General features: G+C 40.5%; 1 pseudogene; it reads right to left on the minus strand.

Moving 5' to 3' along the window:
• Positions 1-9,838: 9,838 nt before the first annotated feature.
• LOC149468689 (U2 spliceosomal RNA) lies at positions 9,839-9,998 on the minus strand (annotated as a pseudogene).
• Positions 9,999-17,135: the final 7,137 nt, after the last annotated feature.

Here is a 17,135-nt window from a genome sequence, read left to right on the forward strand (position 1 = left end):
ACTGACGTGAATTCCTCTGTCATCTGGAGTCGCTTTTGAGATTTGGCTCTCCCTCTGCTGCTGGCCAGATTTATTACTGCCCTGTGTGTTAAAGGAGAATCATAGTGATTTATATAACACTGATAGCCCACCCACTTCTATGCATAGCAAGCGCATTCCGGATGCTTTTGGAACGTATATAAATACTTATCTTTAACCGTTTCAATACCGTGTGATTTTACACCTACCTGCCCAGGCCATTTTTCAGGTTTCAGCGCTCTCACACTTTGAATGACAATTGCGCGGTCATACAACACTGTACCCAAACTAAAATTTTATCATTTTCTTCACACAACTAGAGCTTTCTTTTGGTGGTATTTAATCACCGCTGGGGTTTTTATTTTTTGCTAAATTAACAAAAAAAGACCAAAAATTTTGAAAAAAAAACACATTTTTCTTTGTTTCTGTTATAAAAGTTTACAAATAAATAAATGTTCTTCATAAATTTAGGCCGAGATGTATTCTGCTACATGTCTTTGGTGAAAATAACCCAAATTAGGATGTATTTTTTAGTTTGTAGGAAAGTTATAGAGTTCACAAACTATGGTATAGATCTGAATATTGATCAATCCTGAAGTACTGACAGCCAATCTAATTTCTTGAGGTCCAAGAATGTCAGAACAGTACAGATATCCCCAAATGACCCCTTTTTGCAGAGTAGACAGTCCGACGTACTTCATAAGAGGCATGGCGAGTTTTTTGAAGTTGTATTTTTTGTCATAATTTTTCGGAAAATTAAAAAATTAAAAAAAGTATTTTCACTATTTTTTTTTTTTACATACTGTCACCAGTGCAGTACAGCATCTTCATATAACTGGCATGGCGGTGAACATGGACACTGACTGGTGACAGTATGAAAAAAATATATATATATATATTTTTTTTTTTTTTTTTTTTTTTTATATTTAATTTTTTATTACATTTTTTTAAAGATTTTTTTTTCATATTTTACTATGACCAAAGTAGTACAATGTTACCATAGTAACATTGTACTACTTTGGGGGAGTGATCAGTATTTTTTTTTTTTTTTTTTTTTATACACAGTTTGCTTATAGCAAAGAATTACTTAAGCAAGCATTTAGCTGAATGAAATCGATTCATTCTGCTTTTTTTTTTTTTTTTGTGCTTAGCTGTGATTTGGTCACAGCTAATCACATGACATGTGCATGTGACCTGCATGTAACCATTCACAGCTAGGCACTAGTATACAATGGATGGCATCATGAATGAAGCCATCCATTGTACACAACTATCATGTGACCTGCTGTGATTGGTCACAGCAGGTCACATGGTACCAGCTACGGGAGCCGGTACTGTCATCGGCCGTGTCCGAGGTGCACGGCCCGTGACAGATCCCGCTGCTGCGCCGCTCTGCTGTGCCGCAAACTGCGCATGTGCGGGAGCACGCCAAATGGCGTGCACCCGGAATTTAGGAGCGCATTTCAAGCCGCCAAACGGCCATTGGCCGGGCGGCTAATGGTTAAGGTACACGGTTTTTTTTTTTTGTTTACAAATGGTTTTATTTTTTTAAAGTAGACTGTAAAAACAACAGTACATTTTCAAATGATACTTACAGCAAAAACAAGGCACTTTTGAAAAATACAATACAGAAAAGTATATTAACATAAGAAAGAGAAGAAATAGAAAAAAATAGTTTGCAAGTACATGAAATATATAGACGATAAAGTAGGTTGAAAGATACATCTGTCAACAGTATATGCCAGTCAGCCCTCACTTGGAATGTTGTTAATCATGCAATAAATGTCTATAATCCCTCCATGATTCCCATTTTTTTATCAAATAAGTGCATCCCATCCAGTAAGGTATAATGAATACGTTCCATGAGCATCACAGCATCAACCCTGCGTAAAACAGAGGCCAATGGTACAGCATTGGACTTCCAATGCAAGGCAATAGCCCATAAAGTGGCAATACAAATAGTATGTATCAGTCTCATAGTGGCATCAGAGCCCCCAATAAACAGGTCTGTATAGACATTCGTACTGGGATACCCACCAGTGAGGTAGCCACCTCAGATATCTTGCGTCAAATCAAATATATGGTCGGGCAATCCCAAAATATATGAACCAATGTACCTGTGAGGCCACAGCCCCGGAAACACAAAGGGGATGTTTGTGGGAACAATACATGTAGTCTTGATGGGATATAGTACCATCTGGTTAGAACCTTGAGGGCAGTCTCACGAACAGAAAGAGATCTAGAACACTTACATATGTTATCCACCATGGAATCCCAATCCTCATCTGAAAAGGTGACACCACTATCCTCCTCCCATTTTTGTCTATATAAAGGAGGTGTATGAGAAAGACAGATCAAAGATTGGTGATAAAGATCAGAAATAAGACCCCTACCCCTAGGAGAGTCACGGCTGATACGTTCAAAAAATGAAATCGGAGAAGAGGGTATAAGGCCAAAATGTGAATTAAAAAAATGTCTAATCTGTCGGTAACGATGGTACTCACGAAGAGGAACATCTATAAACACGTGCAGCATATCAAGGAACACGTTTTTTAAGAGAGTAAAAGTTAAACAGCTATTGGCTTTTCAATTTCTTTTAATCACTATGATCTTTGTAACTACAATCACTTATTATCAGCTTTACTGAATCATATCATATCATGCGTCTCTGCACTGATGGTATTAATATATATGTATGTATATACCGTATTTTCCGGCGTATAAGGCGACTGGGTGTATAAGACGACCCCCTAATTTTCCAGTTAAAACAAAGGTTTTGGGCTATACTCGCCGTATAAGACTACCCCCCTTCCGAGGCAACACCATTTAAAAACATCAGATTTTTTTAATTGAAATGGTTATGACTTACCGGTACTTAAAATCCTTCAAAATCCTCATGTTCATCCTCTGACATCATAAGTTCATGAATGACATCTTGTGATACATTTGTAAGACAGTCATCATATGGATCAAATACCAAATCAGATGGTTACTGCTGGATGTGCGGTAATACGGTAGCTTCGGCTACATACAGTATACAGTATATATACAGCCCGCTGGATGTGCAGTAATGTACATACAGTATACCGCACTGAGCCAAGCTGGCTCAAAACAAATGTCCCTGTGACAGATTAATCTGTCAGCCCTCGGGATGTGTGGTATATACAGTATACAGCCAAGCTGTTTCAAAAACGTACCAGTACTTCCCTACGGTAATCAGACCGCTGGATGTGTGTATGTACAGTAGCTGAGGCTACACACAGTATACGCTGGGCCAATAACGGCGATCGATGTATTCTACTAATGAATACAAAGCCTGCTCGGATTGGCTGAGGTTGTAACATCATCAGCCCACCTCTCTGACTCAGCCAATCCGAGCAGGCTTTGTATTCATTAGTAGAATACATCACTCGCCGTGATTGGCCCAGTGTATACTGTATATAGCCACAGCTACCATACATACACGCATCCAGCGGGCTGATTACAGTAGGGACGTACCGGTACGTTTTGAAACCACTTGGCTCAGCGCAGTATACTGTATATACTGCACATCCAGCGGGCTGACAGATTAATCTGTCATAGGGACATTTGTTTTGAGCCAGCTTGGCTCTGCACGGTATACTGTATGTACAGTATTACCACACATCCAGCCAGCTTGACCCAAACAAACTCAAGGTTCACATTTTATACCCTGCGTATAAGACGACCCCCAATTTTTGGGGTATATTTTTAAGTATAAAAAGTAGTCTTATACGCCAGAAAATACTATATATATATATATATATATATATATATATATATATATATATATATATATATATATATATATATATATATATATATATATATATATATATATACAGTTGCAAGAAAAAGTATGTGAACCCCCTGGGATTACGTGGAGTTTTGCATGAATTGGGCATAAAATGTGCTCTGAACGTCATCTAAGTCACAACAATAGAAGAACACAGTCTGCTGAACATAATACTACACAAATATTAGATGTTGCCATGGTTTAATTGCACATAACATGTAAACATTCACAGTGCAGGGAGGAAAAAGTATGTGAGGCCCTAGCTTAATGACTTCTCCCAGAGCTAATTGGAGCCAGGAGTGAGCCAACCTTGACTCCAATCAGTGTGATTATATTGGATGTGTTGCTGACAGCTGCCCTGCCCTTAAAAAACACACACCTGTTTTGGGTTTACTGGTTTTAAGAAGCACTTTCTGATGTGAACCATGCCTCGCAGAAAAGAGCTCTCAGAAGACCTACAATCAAGAATTGTTGACTTGCATGAAGCTGGAAAGGGTTACAAAAGTATCTCCAAAAGCCTTGATGTTCATGTGTCCATGGAAGGACAGACTGTCTACAAATGGAGAAAGTTAAGCACTGTTGCTACTCTCCCTAGGTATGGTCGTTCTGTAAAAATGACTGCAAGAACACAGCGCAGAATGCTGCATGAGGTAAAGAAGAATCCCAGAGTGTCAGCTAAAGACCTACAGAAATCTCTGGCACATGCTAACATTTTGTTGACACATCTACAATAAGGAAAACATTAAACAAGAATGGAGTATATGGGAGGACACCACGGAGAAAGCCATTGCTGTCCAAAAAGAATATTGCAGCACGTTTGAAGTTTGCAAAAGAGCACCTGGATATTCCACAGCACTACTGGCAAAATATACTGTGGACAGATGAAACCAAGATTGAGTTGTTTGGGAAGAACACACAACACTATGTGTGGAGAAAAAAAGGCACAGCACACCAACATCAAAACCTCATCCCCACTGTAAAACATGGCGGAGGGAGCATCATGGTTTGGGGCTGCTTTGCTGCCTCAGGGCCTGGACGGATTGTTGTCATTGATGGGAAAATGAATTCCAGAGTTTATCAAGACATTTTGCAGGAAAACGTACGACCATCTGTCTGCCAACTGAAGCTCTGCAGAGGATGGGTGATGCAACAGGACAATGACCCAAAGCATACAAGTAATTCAACAAAACAATGGCTGCAACAGCACAGAATACGCCTTCTGGAGTGGCCCAGTCAAAGTCCTGACCTCAACCCAATTGAAATGCTGTGGCATGACCTTAAGAGAGCGATTCACACCAGACATCCCAAGAATATTGCTACACTGAAACAGTTTTGTGAAGAGGAGTGGTCCAAAATTACTCCAGATCGCTGTGCAGGTCTGATCTGCAACTACAGGAAACGTTTGGTTGAGGTTATTGCTGCCAAAGGAGGGTCAACCAGTTATTAAGTCCAAAGGTTCACATACTTTTTCCTCCCTGCACTGTGAATGTTTACATGTTATGTGCAATTAAACCATGGCAACATCTAATGTTTGTGTAGTATTATGTTCAGCAGACTGTGTTCTTCTATTGTTGTGACTTAGATAACGTTCAGAGCACATTTTATGCCCAGTTCATGCAAAACTCCACGTAATCCCAAGGGGTTCACATACTTTTTCTTGCAACTGTATATATATATATATATATATATATATATATATTTTTTTTTTTACAAATAAAACTTCAGCGCAACAAATAACTTCTCAAATTTCTGTGTATACCAGTGCTGCTGACACTTACATGCGTTTCCACACACAAAAGATATGTCATAAAATAGTGCTGCACATATATCTCTATAACCTCATATATGGATTAAAGCATCCAAACCGTGTGATTATGCAACAACGGTGAATACACTGAATACCACTTAAAAGTCCATAATGTGTGCTTGATCCGTGCGTTTAAAATTTGTTCCCAAACAGTTGTTCTTTATTGCTTATCTCCACATATATGCCTATAGGTGCTCCTCCACCAGAAACATACATAAATACTCTCACCTTTTATGACCCAAATTGCTTAGGTCAAATACCGCCTTTCCCTTTTAACCCGGGTAGGTATCCTGTGTAGATGACTCCATTTTCCTCCTCACTCTGTTGCAAACGGTCCCGTCTCCTATTTATCCCACATATCCTCCGTATATGTAAACAGAAACGCTTGCCATGCTGTAGTATATAAATATAGTGTGATTTATTAAAAAAAACCTCACATTTAAAAGTGTCCTGCTGGGACACCACAGTAAAAATCCTTGTTATAATGTATTTTCAATGTGTTCAGGAATTTCCAAGATGGTGGCTCATAAACTTCCTGTTTAACAGCTTGACGTCATTGGCCCACTCTACACGTTACATCACACCACATGGCTCAGGACCCTATGACTAAGCCGGAGGTGACAAAACGCGTCAGAGCGAGGTTGTGCGGCGACCGGCAGTGATGCTGACCGGAACCGGAAGTAATGCGGGAGCATCAGAGATCGAAGGCCAACGGTGGTGAGAGCACTGTCTCGGCTTTCCTTACATTGAGAGCTTGTTAAAGCTAACATCTTTGGGATTTTTTACCTATTTACATCTTGCATGTGGCACTCTATTCTGGCAATAAAAGTGTGGAGCATTGGGAGGAGGAATTTGTGTGCTGGAGTTCGGGAGAGTTTGTCCTGGGATTCCATTGTCTCAAGATTAAGGAGAATAAATTATCACAAGTGATCTGATTTAGTCCTTGGAAAATCGTCAATTAAAGCTTAGTGTGCCAACCATGAGAGTGGGAGGCAACACTTTTTGGTGAGTGCACACCTGAGAGGGGAGCACCACACGTTTATATATGTATTTATTTTTGCACAAGTTTTTTCACGGGGTGATTGTTTTGTGGACTGAGTTATTTGAACGTTTCGTTTGGAATATTATCAATTATTGTTACACCATTAATATTTTTTATGTGGAAAATATTATTTATTATTTATATTATTTATATATTTTTTTTTAATAAGGAATTTTTTACACTGACAATTGATTTATGCGCCACCGGAATACTTTTTTGAAGTGTTTTTTTTGCAAATATTTACAATCTGCAACAATAAAATACTGCTTTTCAGATGCTTGCGGTGGTGCCTTTCTCACAATTTCTTCTTGCTTGCAGTAAACACTACTTTCTAGTACTAACACTACCTGCAAATCCTGTCCTAACTGTTATTAATGCTATCCTTACCATGAACCAATAACTGTATTTTCATCAGAGCTGTCAACTGTCAGACGCATTTAAAAAAATCATCATCTAGTTTTTTAATAATAAAACAAACAGCCATTTAAAAATGGAAAATATTGTTTTACTAAAGAATGTCTCCAGAATTCTCTTTTCCTGCTTATGGGATTGCACCACCACTTCTCTCAGAAATCTGCACTAAGATGCAAATCAAAATTGAAGCATTTCCTGCAAAAGGGGTTTTATTTTGATGAGATACTCTCTAAGGTCCTCTATTACTAAAGTAATGCAGACACTGCTACAGTTCTCATTATAAGACTGAAATGGCACCAGGTGTGTGGGTGGGTGCAGCGTGGTTTGGCGACTGTAAACACAGTCAAATTGCAAATAACAGAACTTGTATTGAAGTCACTGCCCAAAGATACAAACAGCCCAGTGAGATGACACTCAACTGGGAACGCTCTACTGGGAACAGTTCTGAACGGTAAAGCAGAGCTGAGCAGGTCCTTTGTGCCAACAGCATCTGTCTCTGAGGAGTGAGATGCCTGGCCAGTTTGTGCCCACTTGTGAGGATTCCTGGAAAGGATAACATGTTCCTATTCTGTCCCTATTTGTCCGGAACCGTTCCCTACTGCTATTCAGTTTCCCTGACAGATGAATAACCTGACTCTGCCAAGCCTGGGAGCCAGGATCTTAAATAGACTCTGCTTGGCCCAAAATGGCCACCAGAGTCACATGGGATGGCAGCATCCAACTGGATTACTTTCCCAGGGACCCAGGAAACCAGAAAGGAAGAGGTTCCTCCTGACTTCCTCTCCTCTTGCAATGCCGCTGCAGTTAAGCACCAGCTGCAGTGGGGAAACAAGACTGCACCTGCCTACAGGTGGTTATAGTGAGAGTAGACCTTCTCATTCAGACGAATGAAGTTCAGTTCAGTCTGAAACGTGCGCTTTCCCAACTGGTCCAATTTTGCGGATCCTGTAAGGTAGCAAGACCAGAATCCATATGATTCTGAACTGTCTGCAATATATTGTACAGTATGAGGGGAGACACACAAACATTCTGCTTGTGTGAACTTTTCTGCATCTCAGGGATTTTTATAGACATTGGAAGGTGTACTACTTTACAAAACTGCAATGGAATTTTGATAAGTGGGCAGTATAGATGTAAATGCAATTTCCTTGCGTTTATTTACTAATCTTTCTCATATTTCTCATAGTCTTTATGTAGTATGTAACATGCACTGTACATGCATATTAAGAGATCAGAAATCTGGCAGAGGACAGTAGTAGGTGCTGAGAATATTAAAATTAAAAACCAACACTAGAGAGACAGATCACTGGCCTAGTAACATTATCCCAGATGTTCCCAAATTAATTAGACTGCAGGTAAAGAAATGGAATTTCAGTCACCTTACTGAGCAGTAGAAAGCAATCTATATTAGTGCATAAGGTCCATTTCTATGGTAAATAGTTATGCTTCTAGACAAAGATATTCTACATAAAACATGGATCTACTAAATGCTGTTTGCTGTACCATGAAAAATGCAGTCCATGCTTTAAGAGGGTTAAAGAACAGGGGTTTAAAAAAAACTGTATGTATAATCTTCGCTATTTGAGAACAAACAAAATGTGTGATCTCATTAGCATTACTTCAGCGGTTTCCGCTAATAAACATCACAAGATTGTAGAGTTTCACAGAGAAGATTGATGAGAGCATGCACTATTTATGACATTTAAAGTAGTATTAAACCCTCAGTTATTAATTTATGATTCTGTCTAGCTCCACTTTGTTAGCTATATGTTCAAGTTTTTTTTTTGTAAATTTGAACATCACTTTTTGCCCACTTGGAAATTTGATTGCCAATATCTCTCTCTCTCCGAGCTGCCTCCCTGGCTCTACTTTTGTTGATTACAAGAGTGTAGTTCATTCTGTACTCCTGTGACCTGTTTTCAACCGAAAGTGGGCAAATGTTCGCTATTTTTTTTTTTATAAGTCCGCAAACGTGCAACTATAACGAAAAACCCGTAAGCGTTCACAAAAAAAGTGCAAGTGCAAAACACAACACGAAAAAGTACACTTAGGGGTGTGCTTTGTCCTACCCCCGAAGGGGTTGGACCACTACCCTGATCCCCCGGGGCACGAAGCTCCTGACAGGGACAAGGTTCCCATTTGGTCCTCCTGGCCAAAAGGCCTGGTGGACCACCGTTCCTTGTGTCCAGCCAAAGCCGGACACCCAGTACTTGGTCAGGGGGCTCTCCCAAAGAGAAAACCCCCTAGGGACAGGGGAGGAAGGAACCAAAAGGCCACACATCCTCCCCCTAGACTTCAGGGCAGGCCCGAGGACCCACACCCTCCATCCTGTGAGAAAAACACACACATAAGTAAAGAAAAAGTGACAATACGTGGGAGTGAAATAAATTAAATAAATAGAAAATAAAAAAGTGGTCATGCCAAATAGTGCACAGACCAGTCCCTGAGGCCTGTAGCAAAAATTGCCCTGATCCTAGCCATAAGGCCTGGTCCTAAGGGCGCTGTGCAGAAAAAGTGGTAAATCAGTGACCATGTGCCATCTTCACACTGTGGGGTCCCACACCCAGGTGTTACTAGTGGCACCCCTGAGGCGACTACTCAGGGGGCACTGGTTTGCGGACTCTCTGCCTTCCCGACCCCTGGCCAGACAAGGTAGATCCATCCAAATCAGGAGGTACTGGGTCCTTCAGACGTTCCAAAGGGGAATTACTACCAGGCCCCAGCTACGTGTGGGCGTCCCGGGTTCTGTTCCCCCCGTAATAGCCATCCAGACCCCCATCATACCAGCGGGGGTACTATACAACAGTCATCCCCGCAAAACTAGAATGACCGGGAGCACCCCCACTGGACACTGATAAGAACAGATACTACACTTGATCTTAGCCAAAAGGCCGAGAAGCGATGCAATGTTCGCTATTGGCTGATGTCACTCTGTCCAGGCTAGGTAAAGATCCGGATTTTAGAGTCAGGATCCACCCAGATCCCTGGACCATTCACCATCTCTCTGCTCAGGGAGAACTGAGCGATCAGTGGCCTTCGATCGCTCAGTTCTCAGTCTTAGAGCTAGCAGGGGACAGATGCAGCATCAGACCATTATTGCATTCACCTAGGTAAGTATGATTTCTCAACTTCAACTTCTCTCAAACCTGAACTTCTCTTTTAACTAACCATATGCAAATTGACTATATGTCCCATAATAGAGCATGTGTGCTTCATGCTGGTCCCTCATTCCTTAGCTTCTTGCATTGGAGGACCAATATTTTTTCCCTTTCTCCCTCTGCTTCCTGTCTGAGGGCAAGGATTTTTTCCAATAAGCTTTATTTACACAGCTTTTTTGTACAGTGCTTCAACAAACCAATGTGATCATGAGACCCCAGAAGGCTGCAAAGGTACCCTATTGACTGAAATGTTCTTGGCAAGCAGTCCTAGTTCTCCTTTTCAAAAGGATGCAGAGAAAGAAATAAGCCAGCATTTCAGCAACCATGTGAGTGATGCTGCTGCATTAGATTTGATACTTCATGGGTGTAATAAAACTTTAAAACAAAGTTGTTTCATTTGAAACATTTTATTTGAAAATTTCCACCCACAATGTACAATTTAAAGGGCTGTTTACAAAAAAAGGAAAATGTCAACAAAAGTGCCATTATTGCCTGTTCTTATATCATTATTTTTATTTTACAGGATTTATATAGCGCCACCAGTTTGTGCAGCCAGTGCTTCACGAAATGAGGGCAGACAGTAAAGGTACAATACAATTCAATACAGTAGGAATCAGAGGGCCTTGCTTCTTAGAGCGTACAATCTAAAAGGTAATAACTGTGGGGGATGAGCTGATGGGGAAAAGAGAAGTACAGTTGTCAGGTGGAGGCATGATGTATTTTCAAGGATTGCCTAAAAGTGGACAGCGTAAGAGATAATTGGACAGATTGGTGCAAAGAGTTCCAGAGGATGGGATGGGAGAGAGACCTCTGGAGAGGTCCTGGAGGTGAGCATGGGAAGAGGTAACAAGGGAGCTAGAGAGTAGATAGTCTTGGGAAGAATGAATAGAACAATAAGATTGGTATTTTGAGACAAGGTTAATGAAGTATCTCAGGGCAGAGTTGTGGATGTTTGTAGTCTGAATGCTATTAGTTGGAGTGGAGGGATTAGCAGAAGGGAGTAACAGATACTGAATGGTTGGTAAGGTGAATATGTCTGCCTGTGGCATTCTAGACGGACTGAAGGGGGGATAGGCAATATAACGGTAAGCCAATTAGAAGGGAATTGCAGTAGTCAAGGCTGGAAATAATTAGGGAGTGACTTAAAAGCTTTGTGGTATTGTTGGTTAAGAAAGGGCATACTTTGGAATGTTGCGGAAGTTGTGGCAGCAAAGTTTGGACAATGATTGGATGTGGGGCAAAAAGGATTCGATGTGAGCCCATTAAAAAATGTAGTTGATTAGTTATTGAGCTTTTAGAAGCTACCTTTAACCATTTTCCTACTGGGCACTCATACCCCCTTCCTGCCTGGACCAATTTTCAGCTTTCAGTGCTCTCACACTTTGAATGACAATTACTCAGTCATGCCACATTTTACCCATATGAATTTTTTGTAATTTTCACACAGTTAGAGCTTTCTTTTGGTGGTATTTAATCTGCACTGGGTTTTTTTTTTTTTGCACTATAAATGAAAAAAGACCTAACATTTTGAAAAACAAAAACAATTTTTTTTCGATTCTGTTATAAAATTTAGCAAATAAGTAATTTTTCTTAATACATTGTGGCCATATTTTATACTGCTACATTGCTTTGGTAAAAGTAACCCAAATTAGTGTATATTATTTGGTCTGTGTGAAAGTTATAGAGTCTACAAACTATAGTACCAATCATTGAAAACTGATCACACCTGATAGACCTGTACTGACATTTCTGATAGAAATGTACTCTCATTTCTTAAGGCCCTACCATGCCAGAACAGTACAAATACCCCCCAAATTACCCCTTTTTGGAAAGTAGACATTCCAAGGTATTTAGTAAGAGGCATGGTGGGTTTTTTGAAGTTGTAATTTTTTTCCCCCATAGTTCTTTGAAAAATGAAGATTTTTTTGTCATATTAACAAGTTATTTCTTTCACACAGTATAGGCATACTTGCAACTACACCCCAAAACACATTCTGTTACTCCTTCTGGGGATACCATGTGTGAGACTTTTTCACAGCCTAGCCACATAGGAAAGCCCAACATGAAAGGAGCACCTTCAGGTGTTCTGGGGGCATAAATTACACATATACTGTAGTTCCTTTACTACCTATCACATTTTTGGAGGCCCTGGAGTACCAGGACAATGGAGCTATCCACAAAATGACCGCATTTTGGAAAGCAAACACCCCAATATTCTATGAGGCATAATGAGGATTTTTTTCTATAAGTTTTTTTATACAGAATATAACTGGGTACTAACATTTATAAGTAAAATTGATCCAGAGAATATCCATTTGCCTCTCGGGGGATCAGAAAGGAATGTTTTTTTCCCTGCAGGAACAAATTGGATCATGCTTTGCTAGTTTTTTTTTTTTTGCCTTCCTCTGGATCAACTGCGGGTATAGGATTATAACTTTTTTTTTTTAATGGTTGAACTGGATGGACTTTTGTCTTTTTTCAGCCAGATTAAGTATGTAACTATGTAACATACCAAGAATTACAACCCAAAATACATTCTGCTACTTCTCCTGAGTATGGCGACACCGCATGTGTGAGACTTTTTCACAGCTTAGCTACATGAAGAGGCCCAAAATCCAAGTAGCACATCCAGGTGTTCTAGGAACATAATTTACACATCAATTTCCTGAATACCTTTTTGAAAGCCCTGGAGCACCAGGACAGTGGTAACACCCAACAAATGGTCCCATTTTGGAAAGCAAACATCCCAGCAAATATTCTATGAGGCATAATGAGTCTTTTGAACATGGCATTTTTTCCACGTTTTTGGAAAATGTGGAAAGAAAATAAAATTTAATTTTTTTAATACACAAAGTTGTCAATGTATAAGAAATTTCTAACACATAGCATGTACATACCAAGAATTACACCCCAACATACATTCTGCTACTCCTCCTGACTATGGTGATACCACATGTGTGAGACTTTTTCACAGCCTGGCCACATACAGAGGCCCAACATCCAAGTAACACCTCCAGGCGTTCTAGGGACATAAATTACAAATCTCATTTCCTTACTACCTGGAGCACCAGGACAATGAAAACAGCCACAAAATGACCACATTTTGGAAATCAAAGACCACAACATAGTTTCTAAAAGGTATAATGAGTCTTTTGAACATTTAATTTTTTGACCGCACGTTTTTGGAAAATGTGGAAAGAAAATGAAAATGTATTTTCCTAACACAAAGTTGTCAATTACTAAGATATTTCTAACAAACAGCATGGACATACCAAGAATTAAACCGCAAAATACATTCTGCTACTCTCGATTATGGGGATACCACAGGTCTGAACAGATTATGCACCCAACATTGCAACCTTTGTAACACAAAACGAAACAACACTGTATAGAAAACAATGTAAAAAAAAAGGATTACCTGTGGATTGAGAGCATTGGTTCAGGAAGCGGGCAGAGACGTGGTCAGCAACAGCCAAAAGAATCATCCAGGCAGCAGGCAGGAATATGCTCCATAAACATGCCAGGATCAGTACAAGGAGCAGGCTGACATCCAGGCAGCTGGCAGGAACATGGTCCATAAAAAGTCCTGGATCAGTACAGGCAGCAGGCAGAGATATGGTGAGCACAGACCAAGTATTTGTCCAGGCAGCAGGCAGGAACATGGCCTATAACAAGTCTTGGGTCATTACAGGCAGCAAGCAGAAATAAAGTCAGCACAGCCAAAGTATTTGTCCAGACAGAAGGCAAGAACATGGCCCATAAAAGGTCCTGGGTCAATACACTGGGTATTGTCAATGAAATGAAGGAAGCGCATTATCATCCCATAGCATGACCTGGGCATTACAGCAGAGTAAATTGGCATGTGGTGAATGGGTTGGGTGGACCAGTAAGCATGTGATTCATTTTTTTTGTAATGTAGGATGTCTCCATTCAAATGGACAGGCATAGGATGAACTGGGGTCATTGGCAATATATTGTTTGGCAAAAAGGTTAGTCTGGTCCAAAATCAACTGAAGTAAACTGTTGGGAAGAAATAAATAAAAAAAATCAATTTCTGAAACTTTTTCAGTGTTGGCCTGCACACGTGGCTGTGCTGTGAAAGGGGGAATAATTGCTGATCCCGAGTTGGAGGGCTGCCATAATGGGTTGGCAAGAGCGTCTGGGAAGTATGTTTGGGCCCCGATTGTTGGGGTTTGATGTGATATTCCTGTGCTGGTACTGGGCCTATCATTCAGGGGTCTAGCGCCATTGGTGCTAGACCCCTTTTAGGAGGGACCCTTTCCTCCTACTTTTGATGGGTTGATACAATGAAATGGAATCTGACGGTGAGACACTCTCCGCTGCTCTCATCCATTATACTGATGATTTGAAATGCCTCCTCACCAGTGTAAATTGTTTTTACATGGCTTGCTCTGATGGCACTATGACAGGTAGACTGCTGATGGTGGCTGTAGGATGGGTACTCTGCTGATGGTGGCTGTGTGACAGGTACACAGCTGATGGTGGCTGTGTAACCGGTAATCTGCTGATGGTGGCTGCATGACTGGTACACTGCTGATGGGCACTCTGGTGATGGTGGCTGTGTGATGGATACTCTGCTGATTATGGCACTGATGGGTAATGAATGACAGGTGCACTGCTGATGGACACTGATGGACAACAGATACACTGCTGATGGGCAATGATGGGCGACAGGTACACTGCTAATGGGCGACAGGAACACTAATGGGCATCAGTAAGACTGCTGATGAGCGACAGGTGCACTGGTGGGTGACAGTAACACTGCTGATGGGCAACAGCTACACTTATGGGTGACAGTAACACTGCTGATGGGCACTGTGACAGGGGTACTGTGTTGTCTGTACAGTGTTTAGAATGGTAACTCACTGTTTGCAGACTCTCCTATCCTCACACAAGATCAAGTCTTTGTTTACATTTGTGGTCAGCTGTGATTGGACACAGCCGATCAAGTTGGTCAAGGGATCAAGGGACACAGCTCACCACTGATTGCCACACGCCTCCGGGGACATGCATGCGCAGCTATAGTGGGAGAATGTCATATGATGTCTTACCAGAAAAAGAGAGGTCCCGTCCGTCCACCATTTTACAATACAGCAGGCGAAAGCAGGTTAAAGACACTATATAAAATAACTAATTTAAAATTAACATAAAATTATTTTTTTATTATTATTATTAATTAATTAATTATTGATTTTATTATTATTATTATTATTATTATTATTAATAATATTATTAGAAACAACTCTGCTTTTGTTCCAATATTGTTTTCAACTTTTTTTTTTTCAATAAATCACCCTCCTTATCATGTGTTATACTGTTCATTAGGCTTTAATTAAGAGAAAAACTCATTAGGGGTATATTTATAAAGCAGTGAATCTCACATTCATCAAACGTTTACAATAGGTGATTATTACAGGTGTATGTGGTTTAGCCAACAGAAAAAAATAAATAAAAGAATAAATAAATATAAAACTTCCATATACAGAATTCTATGTCACAGTTGATCCAGTGGAGTGGAAAAAAAATCTATGGTGCATTTTGCTTCAGCAGGTGAAACACACATTCCTTCCTGATCCCCCAGAAGGTAATCAGATATTACCAGAATCAATAATTAAATGTTAATATTCAGTGATATTTTGTGTATTTAGGAATGTATCCAGCCCATTTAAAACAATCAGCTGAGCTTGTCAGTACTAGTTCTTGAAGGAGTCTATTCCACAGCTCTTACTGTGAAGAAGCCTTTCCATAGTGGAGGTTAAATCTCTTTTCCTCCAGACATAAAGAGTGCCCCCTTGTCCTTTGTGATGACCTTATGTGAATAATTATACACAAGTTTCAATATACAGTATGTACAGTGAGGAACAGAAGTATTTGAACGCCCTGCGATTTTGCAAGTTCTCCCACTTAGAAATCATGGAGGGGTCTGAAAATCACATTGTAGGTGCATTCCCACTCTGAGAGACAGAATTAAAAAAAAATTCAGGAAATCACATTGTATGATTTTTAAAGAATTTATTTGTTTTGCACTGCTGAACATAAGTATTTGAACACCTAAAAAAATTAGTGTTAATATTTGGTACAGAAGCCTTTGTTTGCAATTTCAGAGGTCAAACATTTCCTGTAGTTCTTGACCAGGTTTGCACACACTGCAATAGGGATTTTGGCTCACTCCTCCACACAGATCTCCTCTAGATCGGTCAGGTTTCGGGGCTGTCGTTGAGCAACACAGAGTTTCAGCTCTCTCCAAAGATATTCTATTGGATTTAGGTCTGGAGACTGGCTAGGCCACTCCAGAATCTTGATATGCTTCTTACGGAGCCACTCCTTAGTTATCCTGGCTGTGTGCTTTGGGTCATTGTCATGCTGGAAGACCCAGCCACTACCCATCTTCAATGCTCTGACTGAGGGAAGGAAGTTGTTGCTCAAAATCTCACAATAAATGGCCCTATTCATCCTCTCCTTAATACAGTGCAGCCGTCCTGTCCCCTTCGCAGAAAAGCACCCCCAAAGCATGATGTTACCACCCCCATGCTTCACAGTAGAGATGGTGTTCTTGGGATACAACTCATCCTTCTTTTTCCTCCAAACACGACGAGTGAAGTTTAGACCAAAAAGTTCTACTTTGGTCTCATCTGACCACATGACTTTCTCCCATGCGTCCTCTGGATCATCCAGATGGTCATTGGCAAACTTCAGACGGGCCTGGACATGTGATGACTTGAGCAGGGGAACCTTCCGTGCAATGCATGATTTGAAACCATGACGGCGTAGTGTTCTACCGACAGTGACCTTTGAAACTGTGGTCCCAGCTCTCTTCATGTCATTGACCAGCTCCACCCTTGTAGTTCTGGGCTGATTCCT

Source organism: Staurois parvus, unplaced genomic scaffold (assembly GCF_062004578.1).
Source record: "Staurois parvus isolate SC_StPar_1 unplaced genomic scaffold, SC_StPar_1.0 ptg000081l, whole genome shotgun sequence".
NCBI classification, from domain to species: Eukaryota; Metazoa; Chordata; class Amphibia; order Anura; family Ranidae; genus Staurois; species Staurois parvus.